Genomic DNA, 19,781 nt, shown 5'->3' with positions numbered 1-19,781 from the left:
TGCCTGTAATACAGAACACTGTGGAGAATATAAATTATGTATGTTGAATGTGAAGTTTAGTTTTGGCTTCTGTCTTTATTTCTCTTTTCAGTTGTCCATGATAGCTTAAATTTTCCATGTTTTTGTCTCAACCCACACTCAAATTTTTTCCTTTGGGGAAAACTGGAGCAAAATCAATTTTAGTGCAATTTTTCAAGCCTCTTTGACTTGCACCTACATCTGTTTGGTGTGGGGGAGTGGAATTTTATCATAAAACGTTTGATTTATTTAATGTATTCAATAAGCGTCGAAGATGTGCCAGGTACTTTCTCAGCCCTTTTGGATGAGAAATCTTGCAAGCTAAGAACTTAATAAACAAAGAAGTTACAGAACTCAAAATTTCCCTGCTGTTAAGGTCTCCATACATCTAAGGGATAAACCAAGTTTGAACAAAGCAGATCCCAAGACTTGTAAAGTACAAAATGTCCCATGCAGTACTGATGGGATCTAACATGATAGAAACAACTTTTTTTTTTTGGACATATTTCTTGATCCTGTTATCTACCCATCTTAATGCAAACTCAGCTGAGATGTGTCCATGCAGCAGCTCCACTGTCATTGCAAATGTGAGTTATTTGTATTGGCAAAGCCATTGCTATGGTGCTGTACTAAGGGCTCATCTGGACAGGGTCATTCATTGATTCAGACTAAGGTAAGTTACAAATCTGAATGGAAGAGCTATTCTCAGTTAACTTCATCATCCTAATGAAGAGACGATTGGGAATAGTTAATAAGGAATAGCTGTTCTGGAATAATCCCTTTTTAAGACAAACCCTTACTCTTTCTATAATTGCATTCCAGGAAGCTATTCTGTACTGAATCAGCATGGGATAGAGTGCCTAGAAGACGTTCAGACCAAGCACAGCTAGCGGTGAGTGGGGCAATACACACTGGGATGCCCTATTGCAACTATTATGAGTGAGCAGCAGAATAGCAAAACTGGTTGCCTGTACATCTCTCTAGAAGGCAACTGAAAGTAATAGATCAAAATCACGGTACAAAGGCCTCTCTCTTAGCAGGGATGAAGTATGAGCTGCCTGTTACTGTCTGCACATTAACCTGGTGTTACGGACAGAATGCATGTTGCAACTCGTAACTGATCACAATTTGATTAAATGCTGGGGTGTGGAAAGGACTTGTGTGCTTTTTCCCAATGTGTATATTTACATTATTATGTGGGAGCAATCAGTTTATCAAACCATCTGATTATTCAGTAGTGGGGAAAGACAATTGCTTGGAAGAAAATGTGTATTGTTTTTAAGGTGGACAAGAAAATTGTTTTAAAAGAAATTTACACAATCTTTTGTTTTTTGGAGGAGAACCTACACTAACAAATTAATCAAGTAAAGTAAAATTCAATAATTTATAATTGTCAATAATTTATAATGCCATGAAAATTTTCCTGGAGCATAAAATTTTGTCCTTGCCCTTGCCAAGGTGGATGGGCTGGAGTAGAGATGATGCTCTTGTGCTTCAGTGCGTTATACTTGTGATATAGTTGCTGTTAATTCATAGTTCTCCTGACTATGGAATTCATCCCTTTCCTTAAAAGGGAAGGTGGCAGCCTGGAGTGGAGAAGCTCCAACTGCAGCCCTTTGGATGCTAATCCACCCCGACTTTCTTAAGCCTCCTACTTAAATCATTATCTTAATGAATCACCATTGCTGCTATCTTCAGTGCTACACAGGAACATGCAAATTTTAAACAGCCTGGGGGAAGGCCCTTTTTGTCTGTAAAGTGCTCTGATACTTGGGTTTAGATGTTGCCCTGATAGGTACCTTGGATACTGCTTTCTGTCTAACCCTGTGGATAGATCCTGGGGTGTAGCTATCCCCAGTGCATGCCTGCTGGGCAGCTCTCAGGGCTTGCCCCTGAGAAGAAATGGATGTGATGGTTCTGCTACTGACTGTGAGCAGCAGCTTGAGCTCAGGCGGTTGAAACCATATTGTTGCAGGTTCGTCCTGCACCTGCCCCTTGGCTATGCTTTCCTTTAGCTGCAGAATGACAGGAAGATAAGGGAGTGAGGATGAGGGTCCCTGTTCAGCTCTGCAGATGCCATTTGGACTTTGGACAAGTTTCTTCACCTCTTCGCTGTATGTTTTTCGTAGCTCAAATAAGCCATGCAAATGTTAATAGATTGACAAAATTTTCTCCCAAGTAGGTATCAAGGAATTTGATATAGCTGGAACATTACCAGCTTGCTAGAAAAACTTAATGTTTCTTTGAAAAAACCTGAAAGTAGTGAAGCTGCTGCAAACTATCTGCAAGACTTTCAGTGTTATGTTGTCCAGATTTTTCCTTGAAGAGTCAACTTGGCTAGGCATTGAGTTCTGCCAACTTTCAGCTCTCTCAGATGACCACTTGAGAAATGTTTTCTTGTAAGTGGTGGGTATGGAGAGAGCCATGTATGGCTGTTTGACATGGCAAATCTTTGTGGTTATTTACAATACATATTGGAAAATTTGATTCCTTTGCTCATTAAATAAAGAGCTGAGGAAGCTGTTTCATGCAAATGTCCTAGATGATGGACAAATCAATTCATCCATTGTCCCTTTTCTGTGGCTTAGAAGTAGAGTCCATTCCTTTAATTTGGATGACTTTTCCTCAACCAGTGTAGTTCTGCTTCAGGAATAATGGCAGGATAAATGCAGAAGATAGCAGGTGAACAGGGATGCTCTAGTCTCAACTAGGAGAAGATCATATTAGCAGAACTGAGCTTCAATGCATTTTCTGAAACAACATTATCATTTTTCAAGTCCTGCTGGGAGAGTTATGTACACAAGAGGCTAGAACATCTGTCTCAAGGAAGGCATTCTCATTTCCTCATTCTTCTCAGCTAAATCTCTGAAACAAGTTGACCTGAAGCTTAGATGCTTTTAGACAAAGAAGAATGCAGTTTCTCAATTGGTTATCAAAGAAAGGGGATGTGAGCAAACAGTACATGGTGACTTTTTGTAGCTCAAGGCCTGGACATAGAGTCCAGATACTAACTGCTTCCTCACCTGTTTGTGCACACCTTCCTGAAGAGCAGCAAGGAACTAGGCCTGTGACTCAAGGGACTCAAACATTTTTTTCCTGCCTGGTGTAGCTCTGAACAGACTGCCAATTTCTTGTAATAGTGAGATACTCTTTGTAAACTGCTTTACAGTGAGCAGGCTGTTGTGTTCTCTGTATTCAAGCTCCTGGCTGGTTCTAATCCCTAGCTGGATGGCAGCATTTTATAGTACAGGGGGTAAATTATGTGGGGAAGCCATCTATTAGACTCAGCACTGCAAGAAGTGTCAGTCAGTGTAGGGATTTCAGAAGTGATTTATACAAGTATGTATAAATACGTGTGTGTGTGTGTTTCAAAAGAGAGAACAGAGGTGACTGATGTTTGAGGCTGAGTGCAGAACTTAAACTCAACTCTTTCTCATTCTGGTCTTGGAAATTCATGGTGATGGGCGTGGACAGGTCTCTGGCTGACCTTCTGAATTGCCTTTATGTCAGAGCTCCAGAAAGGGATTTGGTGGAATTTCTCATCGTATGGAGTGAAAGGGATGTTCTATCCCACGTTATTTTCCTTAGGAAACAGAAGGAAAGGGATTCTTCTCCCCAGCACTAAACACACCCTGTGCTGTTTTTGCCAGCACTGTGTACAAAATGTTCAGCAAATGAGATATCCAGAAGACTTTGATATGCTAAACTGGCTTACTTTACTCCTGCAGCCTTTGCATGCTATCTTATGCTTGTGGGGGTACCTGTAGATTTTTATGGATGTGCAAAAATTGTTATTTCTACAGTTTGCTCATTCAAATTCAGATATTTGTAACAATTGAAGTAATTCTGTGCTATTATTTGGTTAAGCTGTCTTGAACTACTTTTGTTAGCTGCATGTTCATAGGAGTCTGTGTTTGTTCAAATTACCTGTTTGGTTTTCTGGTCAGGTAAGTAGAGATGCAGTATTTCACTTGATAACTTTATTTTGTGTTATCTTCCTCATGATGTGTTACAATTGCCTCCCAGAAATTCTGGGATTCTGAAATTGGAGTCAAACAAACTAGTACCTCCAAGCGTTTGCTAATTTGGCAGTGTTTGAGCTGCTGCTGAGAAGCAGAGGAATGACTGCTGAGTACTGTGACTGGCAGTGCTGTGTGAACAAGTGATGCACATAGCACTACACAGGTAGAGGGATTTTAATCTGAAAGCCTCTCTATGATTAATTTTAAGGGCTTTTGGTACCTTGGTAGTTCAGCTAAGAGAGGGGAGATAAGCCAAGTAATTATATGGAGCAGCTCTGTTTGCTGAAGCACATCTCGTGGGATTAGCAGGGGCTCATGAGGCAGGGAGGGTAGTGATTTGTGCATCGCAGTGCTAAGTTCGCCTGTCCCTGCAGGACAGTCAGTTGTTATGTGGGGGCTCCTGGGAAATTTCTTAAGACTGAGATATTCACTGGGACAAGACTGAGGAAGTTTCCTTGAATATAGGGTGTCACCAAAGGTATGTATTCTATTATCGTCTCCACAAGCTGTTAAAGCAGGTGGGGGCAGGGATCGTTATCTCCTACTCATCCCTGACGGCTCCCTCAGGGGCTGTCTCTGTTTAATGGGCTGCCAGGGACCCACAGCATGACCCATAGAATTACATCCTCCCATTGTGAGATGCTTCACCCCAAGGGGTGGGGATCCAAGCATTCCCACTTGGATATAAGATGGGGTTTGGAACAGCACAGAGTCCTTTTCCTACTGGATTCCCAGAGGACAAGAGCTACCACTAGACCTTCAGGTGAAGACCAGATCTAGAGGATTACTGCTCCAACAGAACCATCACTGCAGGAGGACTGCAGCCACCATTTAATCGGACTACTATCCACACCCTGACTGACAGGGTGTCAGGTTGCTTTCTGACTCTGTCAGTGGTTTCTTTTTTTTCCTGTTGCATTTATTGTTTTGGTTTTTTTCCTATTAAATTGTATTTCTGACTTGGAGTCTCTCACTGGTTTGCTTTCAAACCAGCACACCTTGGTTAGTCAGCATAGATTTTAATGCAGCAATGCTTCCCCCTGCTTGCTGGGGAGAACTGTGTCCTTTCTGCTTCTCTGGCTCGTGGGCCTTCTCACAGGGTGTACAGGTGAAGGGATATAGCTTTGAGTGGGTGCACACTGACATGCTTTTGGGAGACTGAAAAATGGCAGGGATTTGAAAGCTGAGATTTTGACTGACTTGAATTGGGTAAAACAATTGAGAGATCTGTTGCAGTAGTTGTTGGGAGAAGAGAGATTTCACCTGTCACCTCAGCAGACTGCTTAAGAGCACTATCTGAAGTGAGTTCCCAGAGAGTTTTTGGAGAGATGAATGGCCAACTGGGAGGAAATGCTGTACTCCATGAAGAATCAACAAACTCTTTGGATGTTTACCCAAGCTGGTAAACCAAACAGAAACTATTAGTATGCTGCTAGGCAAATTCATGGTGTGCCAGTATCTTAAGCACTATGCAGTTCTGATCAGTACCTCTCAAAGGTAGTGGAGGACAAGGGAAGGTCCAGAGAAAAGTCAGTTACTGCGATTTCTCTCTTTGCCAGAGAGGAGATGACTTATTACAGAAATTGCAGGTGTCTTATATTGTCATGAGTGGGGTGGGGAAGGGGAGTAGGGAGTGATCCTTCACAGTTCTTGTGTTTACTAAATTGATTCGAAGCAGGCAAAGAGGAGGCACTCTGTCAAGCAGTAGTTACCATGTGAAACTCATTGCCACAGGGTGTTATGGATAGCAGAAGTCTAAACAGATTGAAAAATCGATGAAGGACAGATAAGTTCTTATTAAAAGTGATGACCTGGATGCAACTTCTGGATCAGGAGATCTTTAACAATTGCACAGGATGTAAGAAGGGAAAAGACTGCCTGTACTCTTATTTCACTGCTTTTCCTCTCCCTCCTCCTCACCTTTTTTTTTTTTTTTTTTTTTTTTTTTTTTTTTTGGCCCTATTCTGACTACTCCTGAAGAACAGATAGAGGTAGACCTTTGCTCTTATGGCTATTTTTGTAGTTCAAAACTAGAAAGGAAACCAGCTACACTGCAGTGCAGGGAACTAGTTTTGCTTTGCAGCCCACGGGTCATGTAAAGCACAACGAAATGAAGAGAGTTAGGAGCCAAATGCCTAAAAATGCGTCTCTGGTCTCTGTGTTATAAAATGCCTCTGTAAGCTGCTTTCTGTTAAGATTCTGACTTAGCAGGAAGCTGAGCTTGTTAGGAAGCTGTAAGTCACTACAATGTTTCTAGGTGTTTTTCACACTTTCTCTGGTGCTACAGTCAGTGGAGTCACCTGACAATGCACCTAATGAGTTGGCTTGGGTGTTTTAACTGAGTACTGACAGCTCGGGCTGGAAGCTGAGGATGGCTGCCCTGCGCAGAAAGGACTGCGGAGCACGACAGGGAGAGGGAGAGCAGCAGTAAGTTGGGAAGAAGGCTGCAGGGGCGGGATGATATTCAGATCTCTTGTATATGCACAAAAGCAGGGAAGTGTACTAGAGAGCAGGGCTTATAGTCATGACTGCAGCAGCAACAGTCAGTTGGTATTTGGGAGGTGAAAAAATCAGTTTTACATTTTGCTAGACGACTGTACTGTAATACAGCAGTGCCTCCTGGCAGGGAAAGCAATGTAATGTAAAGCAACGTAATGTAAAGCAATACCGCGTGGAAGAGCAGTTGGTGAGCTGTCAGAAGCTGAGTAGCTTGGAATGCTTCCACGTGAACCTGGGAGCAAGCGAGCTCGCTGCAGCGTGGCGTTCCCCTGCCCCAGGAGGAGCTCGGGCTGCAGACAGGCGTGAATCGCCACCCTACAACCACGCGGCTCAGCTCCCTGGAGGAGGCTCTTCTAGGCAAAACAGTGAGAGTTTCTTTCTTCATTTGGGAGATTTTTCTTCCAGCTCACAGTGCCCTTCTGAATTCACATGCTAGGCAGCCCTGGGACAAATGAGTTTGTACCTGTCAGCTGTCATTGCATGGCACACCTGAGTACTCCAGGGCACAAGGCTGCCGGGGGGTAGCAAAGGGCTGGAGCTCTCCAGAGTGGGCTGCAGGAAAGCTGCTGGGGCTGATCTGATGGGGAAAACATTTATTTTTTTTTTTAGTAGCTTGTATTTCCAGAGGGCTTTGGTGTGTGCCATTGCGTTTTATTGAAGTTTTTATATTTTGGATACACTTAGCAGCCTTACTTGTGGTTTTTGAACATCCCCCCTCTCCCTGCCCCCAGCATTTTCCTTCCCTTCAAATTCTCTGCCTCATTCTATGTAATGCTACTATAAATTGCTTGGGATGATGGGTCCTCTTTCTTACTTAGAGCCTCTGGATGCTATTAACAAGTAATTGGTGGAAAAGCTTGTTTAAACATCACAGCCCTACATTATTTTTTAAATTGCCCTTTGAGGTTGCTGAAATGCTACTGAAAGATTATTTTCCTTTAATACTGGACATAGAACTTCATTAGGAAAAGGAAATAGTGTTCTTACTAGACTATTTCTGAGGTACCAAGTCGTCCTCCTTTTAAAGAAGGGATGTGTAGTTTTACTCCCCCTGCTTGCTTCTCCCTCCACACTAGCAAAACTGGGTTTATAGCAAGGAGCAAAAAAGGTTTATTGATTTTTATCCCTTGAATACACACTTTGTTTTTGCAAAAACGTGTAAGAATGGAATGATTCATTCTGTGTGTCTGCTATCCAGCCACAACTGGAAACCAGCAATACTGGTAAATTGTCCAGGGAGATTCTCTCAATGTCCAAGCTACATATATGAGAGTTGTCCAGCATGTTGTAGGAGCAGGGCACTGTGCCTAATACAGTGCTGCTGTTTAATCACATCAGTCGGATTACTGGATGATTAACCTGTGGTCATGAGTGAGTTTGGACAGCAGCATCCACCACTCTCTACACACATGATGCGCCTCTCCTGGTTAAGACTGCTCTACGATTTGCTGAAGTGTAACAAGTCTTGCTCAAAATGTAACAGAGGTGTTATGTCAGTGGCAATGAGAGTCACTGTTACACCACCAGCAGCCCTTGGATCATCAGGTGACACTAGCATTTATTTCACATACTGAACACTGTTAGGCAGACCTCACTGGATGATGTCTCCTGACTTTAGGAAACAAGTGGTTCGCATTGCTTTGGTGTTCATGCAGCCACAGGGACACAGTAAATATATTAACTTTTTATTCCTTTCTGCTCTTTCATGTAGGTGCACACACATTATTACAGGAGAGCAGAGTGTAAGCTCATAGCTGTGCTGTGTTGCTTAATGAAATGTTTGATCAAAAGAAATGCCATGGCCCTTCAGTGTAGGCTGTGGAAGCAGCAGCTGAACTGCCCAGGCCGGAGCCTCAGCAGGAGAAAGAAAAGACTTCATTTCAGCTTTCCTAAGCTTGACAGGCAGCCAGGTCTGTGCTGACAATTAAAGTGTGAATTTTATAAATGGAAGCGCTACCTTGGGAAGGAATAAACAAATAAGGAACTTAGTGTAGAAGTGGTTTGAGAAATGTCATGGATTGTGAAGGCAAACATGAATTTGGAAGTAGCATGGGAGGGTTTTAGGAATACCTGTTTCTTCTGTGCTTGTCACATAACATTGTGTTTGATCAGGTGAAGGTCTGTCTTCTGTTTCTCTGCTCTCTTCCTGATAGCAAATTAAGTTTTATCTTTTTAATCTGGCATGCTATTAATTTTCTTTTTTGGGAAAAAAAGAGGTTTTTTAATTGCATCTGTCCACATTTTGTTTAGCAATCACAGCCTCTCAGTATGTACACCAAGAAAAGGGAAGCAGAATGCACATTGTAGGAAATTGACATGTTACCTCTTGCTTTTGTGGTGTGTGTTTCAGCTTCCTCATTGTTGGTTTTAGTAGACTTAGTTAGGAATTTGTGGGATATTGCACAAAAGTCAAGTGCATTGTAGATGTAATGGCTAAAAGCTATTGAACAATCTGTTTAAAACCTAGGAAAAGAAACTTGAAATAGCAATAGCTACTTTAAACAATTATCATAGATCTTAGAGAGCTTATGTGTGTCTTTATTCAGGCACTGCTTGTCTTCTGCCGAAGGTTGAAGAGAACACTCAGTTGCAGAAAGTCTGTCCGTAAGCATGAGGAGCAAGAGTTTGTGAGAACAGACTGGACTTCTGACAGGTGTAGCTGCTTTTGCAGGGAGACCTTTCTCATTTGAGGTTATTTAATGCAGTAAAGGAGTTCACTTGAGAAAACAGTGAAAACTTAAGAAATTCAGGATGCTTGTTTTCCTTTTCTAAGCGGGTGAATAAGAACTAGATCTAATGCAAGGCAAACATCTGGTAGCTTTAGATTCTGAAGGACAAGGCAATGAGAACTCAGTTTTAAATCATCAGCTACAGCTCACTTCTCTTTAATAAAGAGTTTTAAATGTTAAACCTGGTTGGATGTAAATGCTTGGTATGCTTCATATGAAAATGAAGTAAAAAACTTCTTGATGGATGGTTACTTTTTGAATTTTCAGGCAGTATAATTCAAATGAGAAGAAGAAAATGTCTTGTAAAAGTCATTGCCTGTTTATCAAAATAATAAAAAGAGGAAAAATGTCAGCTGAATAAATACCTGTGAAATGGAATAAATGTTTCAGCTGGAGATAGTGCAGCTCTGGTTAGCAAAAATATATACCAAATTGAGAGCAGACTATATTTAGCTGCAAGTCAATATGGTTTAGTAGTTACCAGCCACTGATCATCCTTTATGAAAATAACTAGAGTGTAAATGCAAAACAAGATGAAAATTTGTAGCTTTAAATTACTTTTATTTAAATCCAGTCTTCCTCTGCCATTGGAGACTATCTGAATAAATAAGTAAAGGCACTTAGCTGCTGGCATGGCATTGCCTTGGCTTTTCCTGTACTTGCTATGGTGTGATACACACGTAAGAGAAATGCCCTCTGTGTGTTCATATATATATCAAGTCACTAATGGAATGGTTGGTCTCTTTTTCTTCCCCTCCTCTTCCTCTCTCTCTATTTCCCTCCCCAAAAACTGAAATGGGCAAGTGAGTTTTGAACTTGTCATGTTTTACGTGCTTCTCAAGGTGTGTGAGCTGCCCCTGATGCAAGCTGGCCTCCTATTTTCCTGTCTTCTATATCACGGATACAAACTGTAAGAGAGCCCTAAAGAGGTTTTTCTTACTTTACTCCTGGTCACATGCTTGGCACAGCAACTTTGAACATTAAAATTAATTATGGCCTTAGAGACAGACAGTCCAACAGTGAAATAGCTTGTAATTTATTTGAACTCTGAAATTCCACCGCTTAAAGTTGTGTAAAACTTTCCAACAGTTTATTTATATATTATTTTAAGAAAAAACACCTTAATTATAAGTCTGGTTCATCAATAAAAAAAAGGATAGCTATCTGGCTAATCACCGCTATGTACCAGATCACTAATTTTCTTCTTAATGACAGTAGATTTTTGCCATTTTCCCTCATAAAACTTCTTCAATTATATAACGAATGTGCTTGATTTACGGGGACACTCTCTAGGATTTTATGCCCCAAGACAGGCGTGTCATGAAATAGCTGGAGGTTGGTGAAGAGCCTCAGTTGGATTAAAGGCTTGCAAGTACTGACAGGAGTAGGAGTTGAGCAGTTGGATGGAGGCCTGTACAGAAGCGCATGGACAGCTCTGTTCTCAGCTACTCCCACTTAAATGAGTTGTTTTGTTTTGCTCTCACCTAGAAATTCAGACTTTCTGAGTCTTCAAAGAAAACACGTGCTGCTGTCTCGCTCTGGGAACACACAGCTCTGGGTATGCAGAGAGCTTGCTCACAAGAAGGCCTGATTTTCCTGAAGTCTGAAAAATTTTTGCTTGTGGAAAAATGAAGTGATTGATTGAACTGTGTGAAACATGGGGATTGTCAAAAAAGATCTCTTAAGTAATTGTTTCTGCATTAGGTGTGTCACCAAGTAACAACATTGCTGAAAGTTCTTGTGTAAGGCAGTTATGAATACAGCTGGGCCTCTATTTGTCTGTTGGGGATGAAGACCTGCTTTGGTGACTTGGTTTCAAGTTGCTTGAGTAAGATGTGACAGTCTGTGTTCTAAGATCTCATGACAAATGTGTGAAGTTCAGTTCTCTTACCAGACTTGGCTGCTAACTGGCCCGAAAGTCACTAACACTGCAGCTGGCAAAGAATAAAGAAAACCTAAAAATGCGAAATCTTGGTTATGGGAGGCTGTTGAACATTTAAACTCCTGGTGTCTAAGAACATGGGGTGGCATTTGCAACAGATGTTTGCCTGGTAATCAAAGACCCAGCAAAATAAATAGTTGGCTGAAAGAGGGAGAGTTCACCTGGCAGTTAATGCTGTGTTTTAGGGCTATGGACTTGAGACCACTTGAAAATGAGAAATGTCAGTACTAAGGATATGTGTTTGGAGGGGTAAATGGATTTGCAGGCTTTGGGCTCCTCCTCAGTTGTTTGAGAAAGAAGTATCATGGAATGACCTTATTCTGGATTTACTTGGACAGAGATGGCCAGTGAGCTGGGCAGGTGACTGGGATGTAGAGGACGTGAGAATTTCCCTTTGCTTCCAGCTTCACTGGACTGATGAGTTGGGTTCATTGAGCCCTCTCTATCACCCAGCCCTCGAGGGATTATACAGCAGGGTTGGACTGAAAAAGTTATACCTGTGCCTCTTGAGAAGAAGGTTTAGTTTGGCACTGCCTTCATCCTCGACAGCTGCTTGTGGTGCCTGGAGTTGTTTACTGTAGGGATGAGCAGGCAAACCTGATGTGTGTTCAAACCTGGAAATCTGAATGAATTAACTAGCGGAGTAACTTGTGGATGTGGTAGATTCCTCATAAATTAGACTCTTCATCAAGATTGGTGCATGACTTCTTACTCGTGTATTTTCTCTCCTAAAAGCTGCTGCAAGAATCATTCACTGGAAAATGAACACACTTGTGCTGCTAAGGAGGAATAAGACAGGAGATCCCCCAGGGCCCTGTGGTGCTCCACCTCTGAGCCCATGAGTACAGCTCAGCAGCTTCTCACAGGGCTCCCAGTTCAGTACAAAATGCCTTTCATGAAATGAGTAGCATGGGGACAGTTCTTCATGCTGAAGAATACCTCTGTACTGTGATGCAGAGCTATAGCCTGTGGTTTGTAGTTCTTCTTTTTGTATTCTCTGTGCCAGTCATGAAGGTATGACAAAAAATGCCACTAATACGTTTGCTGCCATAAAAAAATTCTTATTAGCTCTTTCAGCTGCTTAGGCAGCAGCATCCTCCTCCAAGGCTTAGTGATGAATTAGGTTGAAATTGCCATGGGGTGTCTCTGCACTGACCTGGGAGATGTATGAGGCTTGCTCTCTTTTCTCCTTCATTCTGCTCTAGTTATACCTGCCTTGTGCCCTGTCAGCATATTCTGCTTGGGAATGGCTGAGTGGACTTTGCTTTGTTAGCTCTGCATCTTTTTTTGATTTAAAGGAGGTATTCAGCATGTCTGTTTGGCATAAATTGGTTGAGAATTTGCTGGAAATAAGTGCAGGAGAGGGAAAGAAGAATACCTGGGAGTCCTCCATTCATTTTCTCCTGGCAGTGCCTCTTTGCTGCTCTTAGAGGAGGTTTCTTGCTTGTCCCTGAGTTGGTTCAGCCCCCAGAGCACAAGTACTCAGAAGCTGCCGTCGCAGGGTCGTTGTCTGTCTCCACAGAGTCATGTGGCAAGGGGCTGTGCATGCTGTGGAGAGCAGCTCCCCCCGTGCAAGGAGTTACAGGATACCACTGGGGGTAGCTACAGCTGGTATGCACTGGTACTAATATAATCCCACAGGACTGTATCCATGAGACACAAGTGTGACATGTGAGGTATTTAAGGAGACACACCTGTTCTAGGCACAGGCCTGGGTATTGCATGCCTTGGAAATTGAAGGTTTTGGTGGAGCAGGAAAGACTCAGTTTATCCACAGGAGGGCTTTGCTTTCTTCTTTCTCCCCAGTTTCACATTATTTTATAATCCCCTAATATTATGCAACCCTGTAGCCTGTTAGCACTGGGCTGTTTCAAAGGCCAGGCTAGTGTTTGCAGTTGAACTTTTTTTACCTTAGTGTGTGATTCCAGAGTGATTAGCAGGAGAGAACAGCTTCTGGTCTGAGTGATGGTTTGGGTGTAACTGCTCCCAAGAAAGGGCAGAGAATTCTGAGAATGTCATCTATGTGTGGGGTTGGGTTTTTCAGTCATTTAGATAATTTATATTTTATGTTGTGTTTACCTGTATTTTTGTCATAAGGCTTCTGTCTTGCAATTTGGAGCAGTAAATCACATAAAAGTCATACCATCTTACAAATTTTGTACAAAAATATTTTGCCACTTTGGTTTGAAATCTGTTTTCCTCTCTCTTTCCCATCTGCCCCATCCCAAAAACTGTTGTGAAATGACTACTTTCTGTAAGAAGAAAAAGCAAGCAAATGCAAAATAAATCTCATGGTTGCACAGTATAAAGAAATTAACTTGCTTAGATTTTTATCTCACTTTCTAAAGTTTATCTGACATTTGTTTGGCAGAAGTTAATTTTTTTTTGCCATTGAAAAGGGGATGTATTAAGATGAAGGGAAAATGTCACAGGGTCTGTCATATGACTTGATTCCATCTGTCTGTCTTGTCTTTCAAGTAGAATGGATTTTTTGTCTCAAACTTTGTGTCTTTTTTGATGTGAATGTGAAATCTCCTAGTTTGCCTAGGTTTCCTAGTTTGCCTGGGGTTCCACATGGCCCTTCTTTCCATGGATTCCTCCTCTTGGTGAGGTGTTAAGTGCTTCTTGGTTTGGATCAGCTTCCAGGATTGGGGCCAAGGTTTCTCCTATACCTGACAGATTGTTGTGTGAAAATAGTAGCAACTGGACTGTCTTTCCCTCCCATCTTAATTTTAAACAGGATTTGCCAGTAAACAGCCAGCCTGCCAATCGTTTGTAGAACTAATGTAATGGCTGGTGGAAATAAGGAAGAGAAGACAAGAGGCATGTTTTACGCTAGGACCTGGTTGGTTTGGGCAGTTAAGTATTTAGGGGGAAAGGTGGTTATTCTCTTCAGTAACAGCTCTACATTCTGAGTAGACTGGAATACCCAGTCCCTGAGGGGGAAAACAGATTCTTCTCCTCAGAAATTAAAGGTTGTTGGCAGGAGACAAGATCCTGGGAATGAAAACCCCTCAGCTTCAGCCTCACCTGGCCCATGGGGTCATTGACCCTTATGACAAGGGGATAGGAATGTATTCTTTTAATCCTAAACTGAAAGATAGCTGCAGTGTGGCAAGAGCCTCCTGGCCTGCATGAGTAAGCAGAGGTGCTGACCAAAACCCGTGTCCAGCTTTATACCTCTGTACACATATTTTGCTGCATAGCCTAAGGTAGATGTGGCCTCACTACCCTTGCTAGCTGGTAATGATGGACTCTGTCACATCCTTGCCCCTACTGGATTCTCCCTGAGTTAACAGACTTCCAGTCAAAAACTGAAGAGATTAATTCTGGGTTGTTCTGGTTGGTTTTTTGTTTTTTTTTTCTTGTCGGGGGGATGTGGTTTGGTTTAGTGGGGTTTTTTTGTTCCTTAACTGCACCCTGCAAAATGTCCTGGTTGAGTTGTTTCCAAAGACTGGCATCTCCAGGGAAGGGGTTATAAATTGCTAATTTAAAGCCTGCAACAGGATAATTAACTAACCAGTTTGATGTAAATGGCTTAATGGGGCTTTACTAGCCCCTTTGAACTTAAAGTAGCACTAAAAAGTAAACTGTAAATACCTTCAAGGAAAGTACTGGCATGTTTGAATGTGGGGCTGCTTGGCTGCAAGGAGCAAGCCTGCTTGACTTGCCAGGATTCCAGTGGCCTGTGTGACAGCAAACATGTCAAGGGGGTGAGGGGACCAACCAGGCACCCCTTGGGGAAGGTTCTGCAACTACCCTGGTTCTTCAGGAAGCACACATGCTCTGATATATCAGGCTTTCAAACCTGCCCTGCCTGCTTTGGAACATTTAAATCACAACCTCAGTTTAAATGTAATGAATTTCATCAGGACTGAAGGAAAAAAAACCCCAACACCAAACCCTGAGGGGGAGGGAACCACTAGAGTCCACCCTAATTTTCCTGCAATTCTATTTGCATTAAGGTCTTTTGGCAAGTCCAGGCAGAAACACTTATTACACTTTGTTTCAGAAGACCTTGTAACCTGCTGAATCTGCTGAGACAATGTACTGCAGCTGATTCCAGTTTCTGATGCATTTTGGGGGACTTCTGGAGAACCTCTAAACTTTCCTTCTTGCTGGGCTGTTAAAAAGTTCCAAGGGAGGAAGTCAACAACAATTAATCATCTAGAAATAAGATCATAACAAAATGGAAGCATCTTGTGTACTTAGGCATTGATCTCACATCTGACTGTGGAAACTGGGGTATTGGAGAGGAGAATTTCAGGCCCAAAGGCAGGGAACATTCCCTTCTGTTTATCCCTCTCTGGGAGAGAGACTGGGACTCCTAGTCCCAGTGCTGCTCTGCTTCACTTTCTCATTGCATGTGCATCACACATTGTCAGCAGCAATTCCAAGAACTTTTTCCTCATTGATCCTCTGTCTCACTACCATCTTTCACCTATTCCTAGCAGCCTTCCTGGATACTGGAGGATGTTTTGGAGTTTGAAGCACAATCCTCAATTACTGCTCTGACCTCTGACACATGGGATTTGGCTTTACAGCCAGCTTTGTTGAAGAGTGTTCCTGATCCTTGGCTGTGCTTTGCTGCCTGCTCTATTGTGCAGCCCCCAAAGACCATGAGGCTGTATGGCTGAGCCAGACCAGAACTGATGAAGGAAGAGGGCAAGACCTGACCCTTTTGGTGGTCGCCCTGATTTGGATGCCCTAAACAGATCATGGTTCCCCATTATCTGTAATGATGGCTCCATGTCCCTGTAATTTGTTTTGGGATTTTTTTTTCTAGCTGGGGAAAAAAAAAGGGCAAATAATGTATCACTGGCAATGTTAATGCTGGCTTAAAAAAGAAGCAGCATAAAAGCACTGAAGACTGTTGTAGAGCACAATGATGCAGAAGTGCTACATCTTATTTTAAAAGCCATGTCTGCCAGAGGATTCAGCCCTGCACTCTAATTGTTCAGGTGTCTATGGGCCTATTGTATGCAGAGATCAAAATGCTCTACTGTGGCCTTTAGAAGAAGAGGTAATAACATGGCACTTTGCTCTTATGTGCTGACTGAAGCAGTTGGCACCGTGGCACTACCTGCTTGCTGTGTGTGGGTGGGAGCACAGCACAGGATTAATTTGGGGTTGATTGTGTTGGCAGGGATCTGTCAGCAGAGCTTGCCCAGCTGCCTGTGCTATGCTGCAGCTGTTAATGCTTTAGGTTTATAACCAGTAACCTAGATCACATTTTAAAAAATTCAAAATTTGTACACTATTAGAGAGAGATCCTTGCAAGCAGAAGAACTCTGCACACAGGCTGTGCTGATGGGTAAAGACTCCCTTCAAGGAATGCCACAACACCTTGGTGTGCCAGCTTTGATATCTTGGCATCTGACTGGGAAATGCAAATACCCAATCTTAATCCATCATTCCCACACACTGACACATATCCAAGTGGAACTTCTGTGAATGTTGTTATTTCCATATAATTTAAGCTGCTGCTTTGCTTCCCAGCATGTATCTGAGTGCAGTGTCTTCCAGGCCTTTTATGCCAGATCTTTTGGACTTGTTTCTCTCCTGGGAAGGCAAGAGGGCATTAGTATGCATCTCTTTGTCAGAGATCTGGATGAGGGGATCGAGGAACCTTCAGTAAGTTTAGGTGGGAGTGTTGATCTGCTGTAGGGCAGGAAGGCTCTGCAGAGGTAACTGGACAGGCTGAACTGAGGTGCTGAGGCCAATTGTGTGAAGTTCAACAAGGCTGAAAGGAGGTTGTAGCTGGGTGAGGTTCAGTCTCTTCTCCCAAGCAACAAGCAACAGGACAAGAAGAAATGGCCTCAAGTTGCACTAGTGGAGGTTTAGGTTGGATATGAGAGGAATTTTCTTCATGGAAAGGGTCATCAAGCATTAGAACAGGCTGCCTAGGGACGCAGTGGAATCACCATCCCTGGAGGCATTCAAAGGCTGTGTAGATGTGGCACTTGGGGATAAGGTTTAGTGGTGGACAGACAGTGCTGGATTAATGGTTGGACTCAATCTTAAAGGTCTTCTCCAGCCTAAATGATTCTATGATTCTGTGTGCAGCAGAGGAACAAACCTCTGGAGTGGGTGGGATTGTTCTGATCAGGTTCTTCTTTTTCTAATCCCCCTCCAACAAACCCTTCTGCAGATTTTTAGATTCTTCACTAAAGCCTTTAAATAATATTATCAATTAAAAACCCAATTAACAAAAAACTTTTTCACACTTCCCAGGAAAATAAAATGAAGTTAAAGAAAAAGTGGATTGCAGTAATCAACTGGCCTTTCATGTGAGAGATGGTCAGTTGTGACTCCTGATGTTCTGATGTATTTTACATATCTTCTAATACCCATATGACAGTTTTACACAAATAATAGAAAATACGTATCATAGAAGAAAGAAATAACTTGAATTATCATATGAAGAAAGCTAGCATGACTGAGAATTTCTAGTGTGCTGTTCATCCCATTGAAACACTCAAACTCATCAGTTTGTTTTGGGCACAGGTGTTGAAGCTGTGTCTATGTCTTGGTGACCCAATCTGCTCTGGGGTGAAGAAGCTACATTTGCAAGATGGCAGAGCAGAATGTATTTTCTCAGCAATTTCACTATTTGTTATGAATAACTGTCTTTAAAAAAACCCCACAATAATCCCCCTTCTAATACCCCTTTTGTTCTGAAACCCACCAAACCTGACACCCATATTTGGTTTGTTAGCTCAAGAACAACAGGGAAAATGTGAGTAGTAAACCCTGGGCCAGGACTCTTGACTCAGTATTGCTAGAGAAAGGACAAATGATGTATAACTGTGCTTTCCTGACCTTTCCTCTGGTTTTGGAAACATGAAAAATTTCATCGGTGCTTTTTTTTCTGGCTATTGCAAATAGTAGAAAGTTATGTGAAAATTAAAACATCAGGAAGATAGATTTTCAAGTGGTGCCTGATGCAGGTCTTGGGTGTGTTCTCTGAATTGCCTCGTGCTTAGAGAGCAGCTGGAAAATCCAAGTCCTTTTCCAACATGTCAAAACCAACTTTTTCAAAGGATGCAGTAGCTGTGCCAAAGCACCTTGCCTATTTGTAAGCAAATGCATACTGTTGGGACTGTCTCTGCTGGGGCCAGCATTCACACATGCAGCTGGCTCTATTAAATCAGTTTGATGAATTACTATATACTTTTTAATTTTTCTACAGGCTATTTCTTGCCTGCACAAGATTAAACTGGCTTTACATTACATACCCTGTTAGAAGACTTTCAATGTCTGGAATGGGTCTGTGTGTGAAAGGATTGCTCCTGGAAGGGTGTGAGGATTTGGGATTGTTGTCAGGTTTTTCACATGAGGTAGCATATAAGGTGTGTGAAAGCCATGTTAGCATCAGTGATGGAGGATACATTGTGACAAGGAGAATGCCATCTATGCCACTTATTCAGGTTCTTCACAGGAGTTGACTTTTGTTTGGTTTTGGATTTTGAGGTAGTTTTCCTGCTGTTAAAACATTCTTTGAGTGAGGTGTCTGCCAATGCCTGGAGAACAGAAGAGATGAACCCTAGATGGACTGACTTGGTGGGTCAGAGGAAGCTGGATGGCATCAGAACATCCCTATGGCTGAGGCATAGGGATGAGGCTCAGGATGTGTGTGTTTTTGAGCACTTGCACTGTGGCATAACAATGCCACAATTTATTCAGCCCTTCTCTATGACAGAACTGCATGTGGCTGAATAATGTGCAGCTAAAGGCCAGGGGTTCAAAGCAGCTGGATACTAGATACAGGTGTTTGAGAGCGCACAATGCAAGAGAGAGGCTTTAGTCCAAACATATCCTCACTAAGCATACTTTCTTCATCCTTTGGACATCTCTTGATGCTGTTATATTTGTGGGCTCTGCTGGAAGCAGGAAGGGTGTAAGAAGTTTATTTTTTCCTTCCACTCCAAGGTGTGGTATCAGTGTTTGTTGTGTATGTTAACAGTAGTTTGTGCATGGATTACTCCTTGGGCCAGATTGTGATTCTATCTATGTAGCTATAAAACTGCTGTGTTGTTTCATCTGTGTTAGCAAGGTTTCAGTCTCTCTGGCTCTTTTGGGTTTTATGTTTTAGTTCTGTTTGGTGTTTTTGTTTTCTTTAACTGCTTTGCTTGCTGAAAGGGGAGAGCTCTATGGGAAGTGATCCAGCAGAGTTTTAAAGTAACTTTTTAGTGTGAGGTTGTTGATTTGTTGTTTTGGGTTTTTTTAAAAACTCTTGCTCAAGCTTTTAAATATGTGAATTGCCTCTGTGAATTGTGAGTGCCTCTGAAACCTGCCAGCCAAGCCTAAATCTTGCAGGAGGTGTGGCCACATTTGTGTTCTCAGAGCTCTCTGGCACAGACACCTGGTACACCTGTGTCTCCTGCTACTTTCAGTACTGTCACAACTTCACCCCTCATGCCTGTTTCTCTGGTACCTCCTGTTTTTCCCAAGGTTATCTTCTAAAAATAGAATCTGCTCCAGATTTTCACTCCCCCACACCCATCTTAAGGAGAATAATTACAAATGAGATGATTTTAATAATGCTGAAAGAAGGAGGGTGATGTATGC

General features: G+C 42.3%; 1 protein-coding gene across 1 annotated transcript in view; it reads left to right on the top strand.

Annotated features, from left to right (window-relative positions):
• Window positions 1–840: 840 nt before the first annotated feature.
• Window positions 841–19,781, top strand: part of HIC2 (hypermethylated in cancer 2) — a 32,947-nt gene continuing 14,006 nt past the window's right edge. The window contains exon 1 of the mRNA XM_009081657.1: window positions 841–910. The gene's annotated coding sequence lies outside the window, so the exon portion shown is untranslated. The remainder of the gene's footprint in view (window positions 911–19,781) is intronic.

The sequence above is a fragment of the Acanthisitta chloris genome, unplaced genomic scaffold, assembly GCF_000695815.1.
Source record: "Acanthisitta chloris isolate BGI_N310 unplaced genomic scaffold, ASM69581v1 scaffold18249, whole genome shotgun sequence".
Classification (NCBI taxonomy): domain Eukaryota; kingdom Metazoa; phylum Chordata; class Aves; order Passeriformes; family Acanthisittidae; genus Acanthisitta; species Acanthisitta chloris.
Note: the sequence above shows the minus strand (reverse complement) of the source record. Positions and strands in the feature narration are given on the sequence as shown.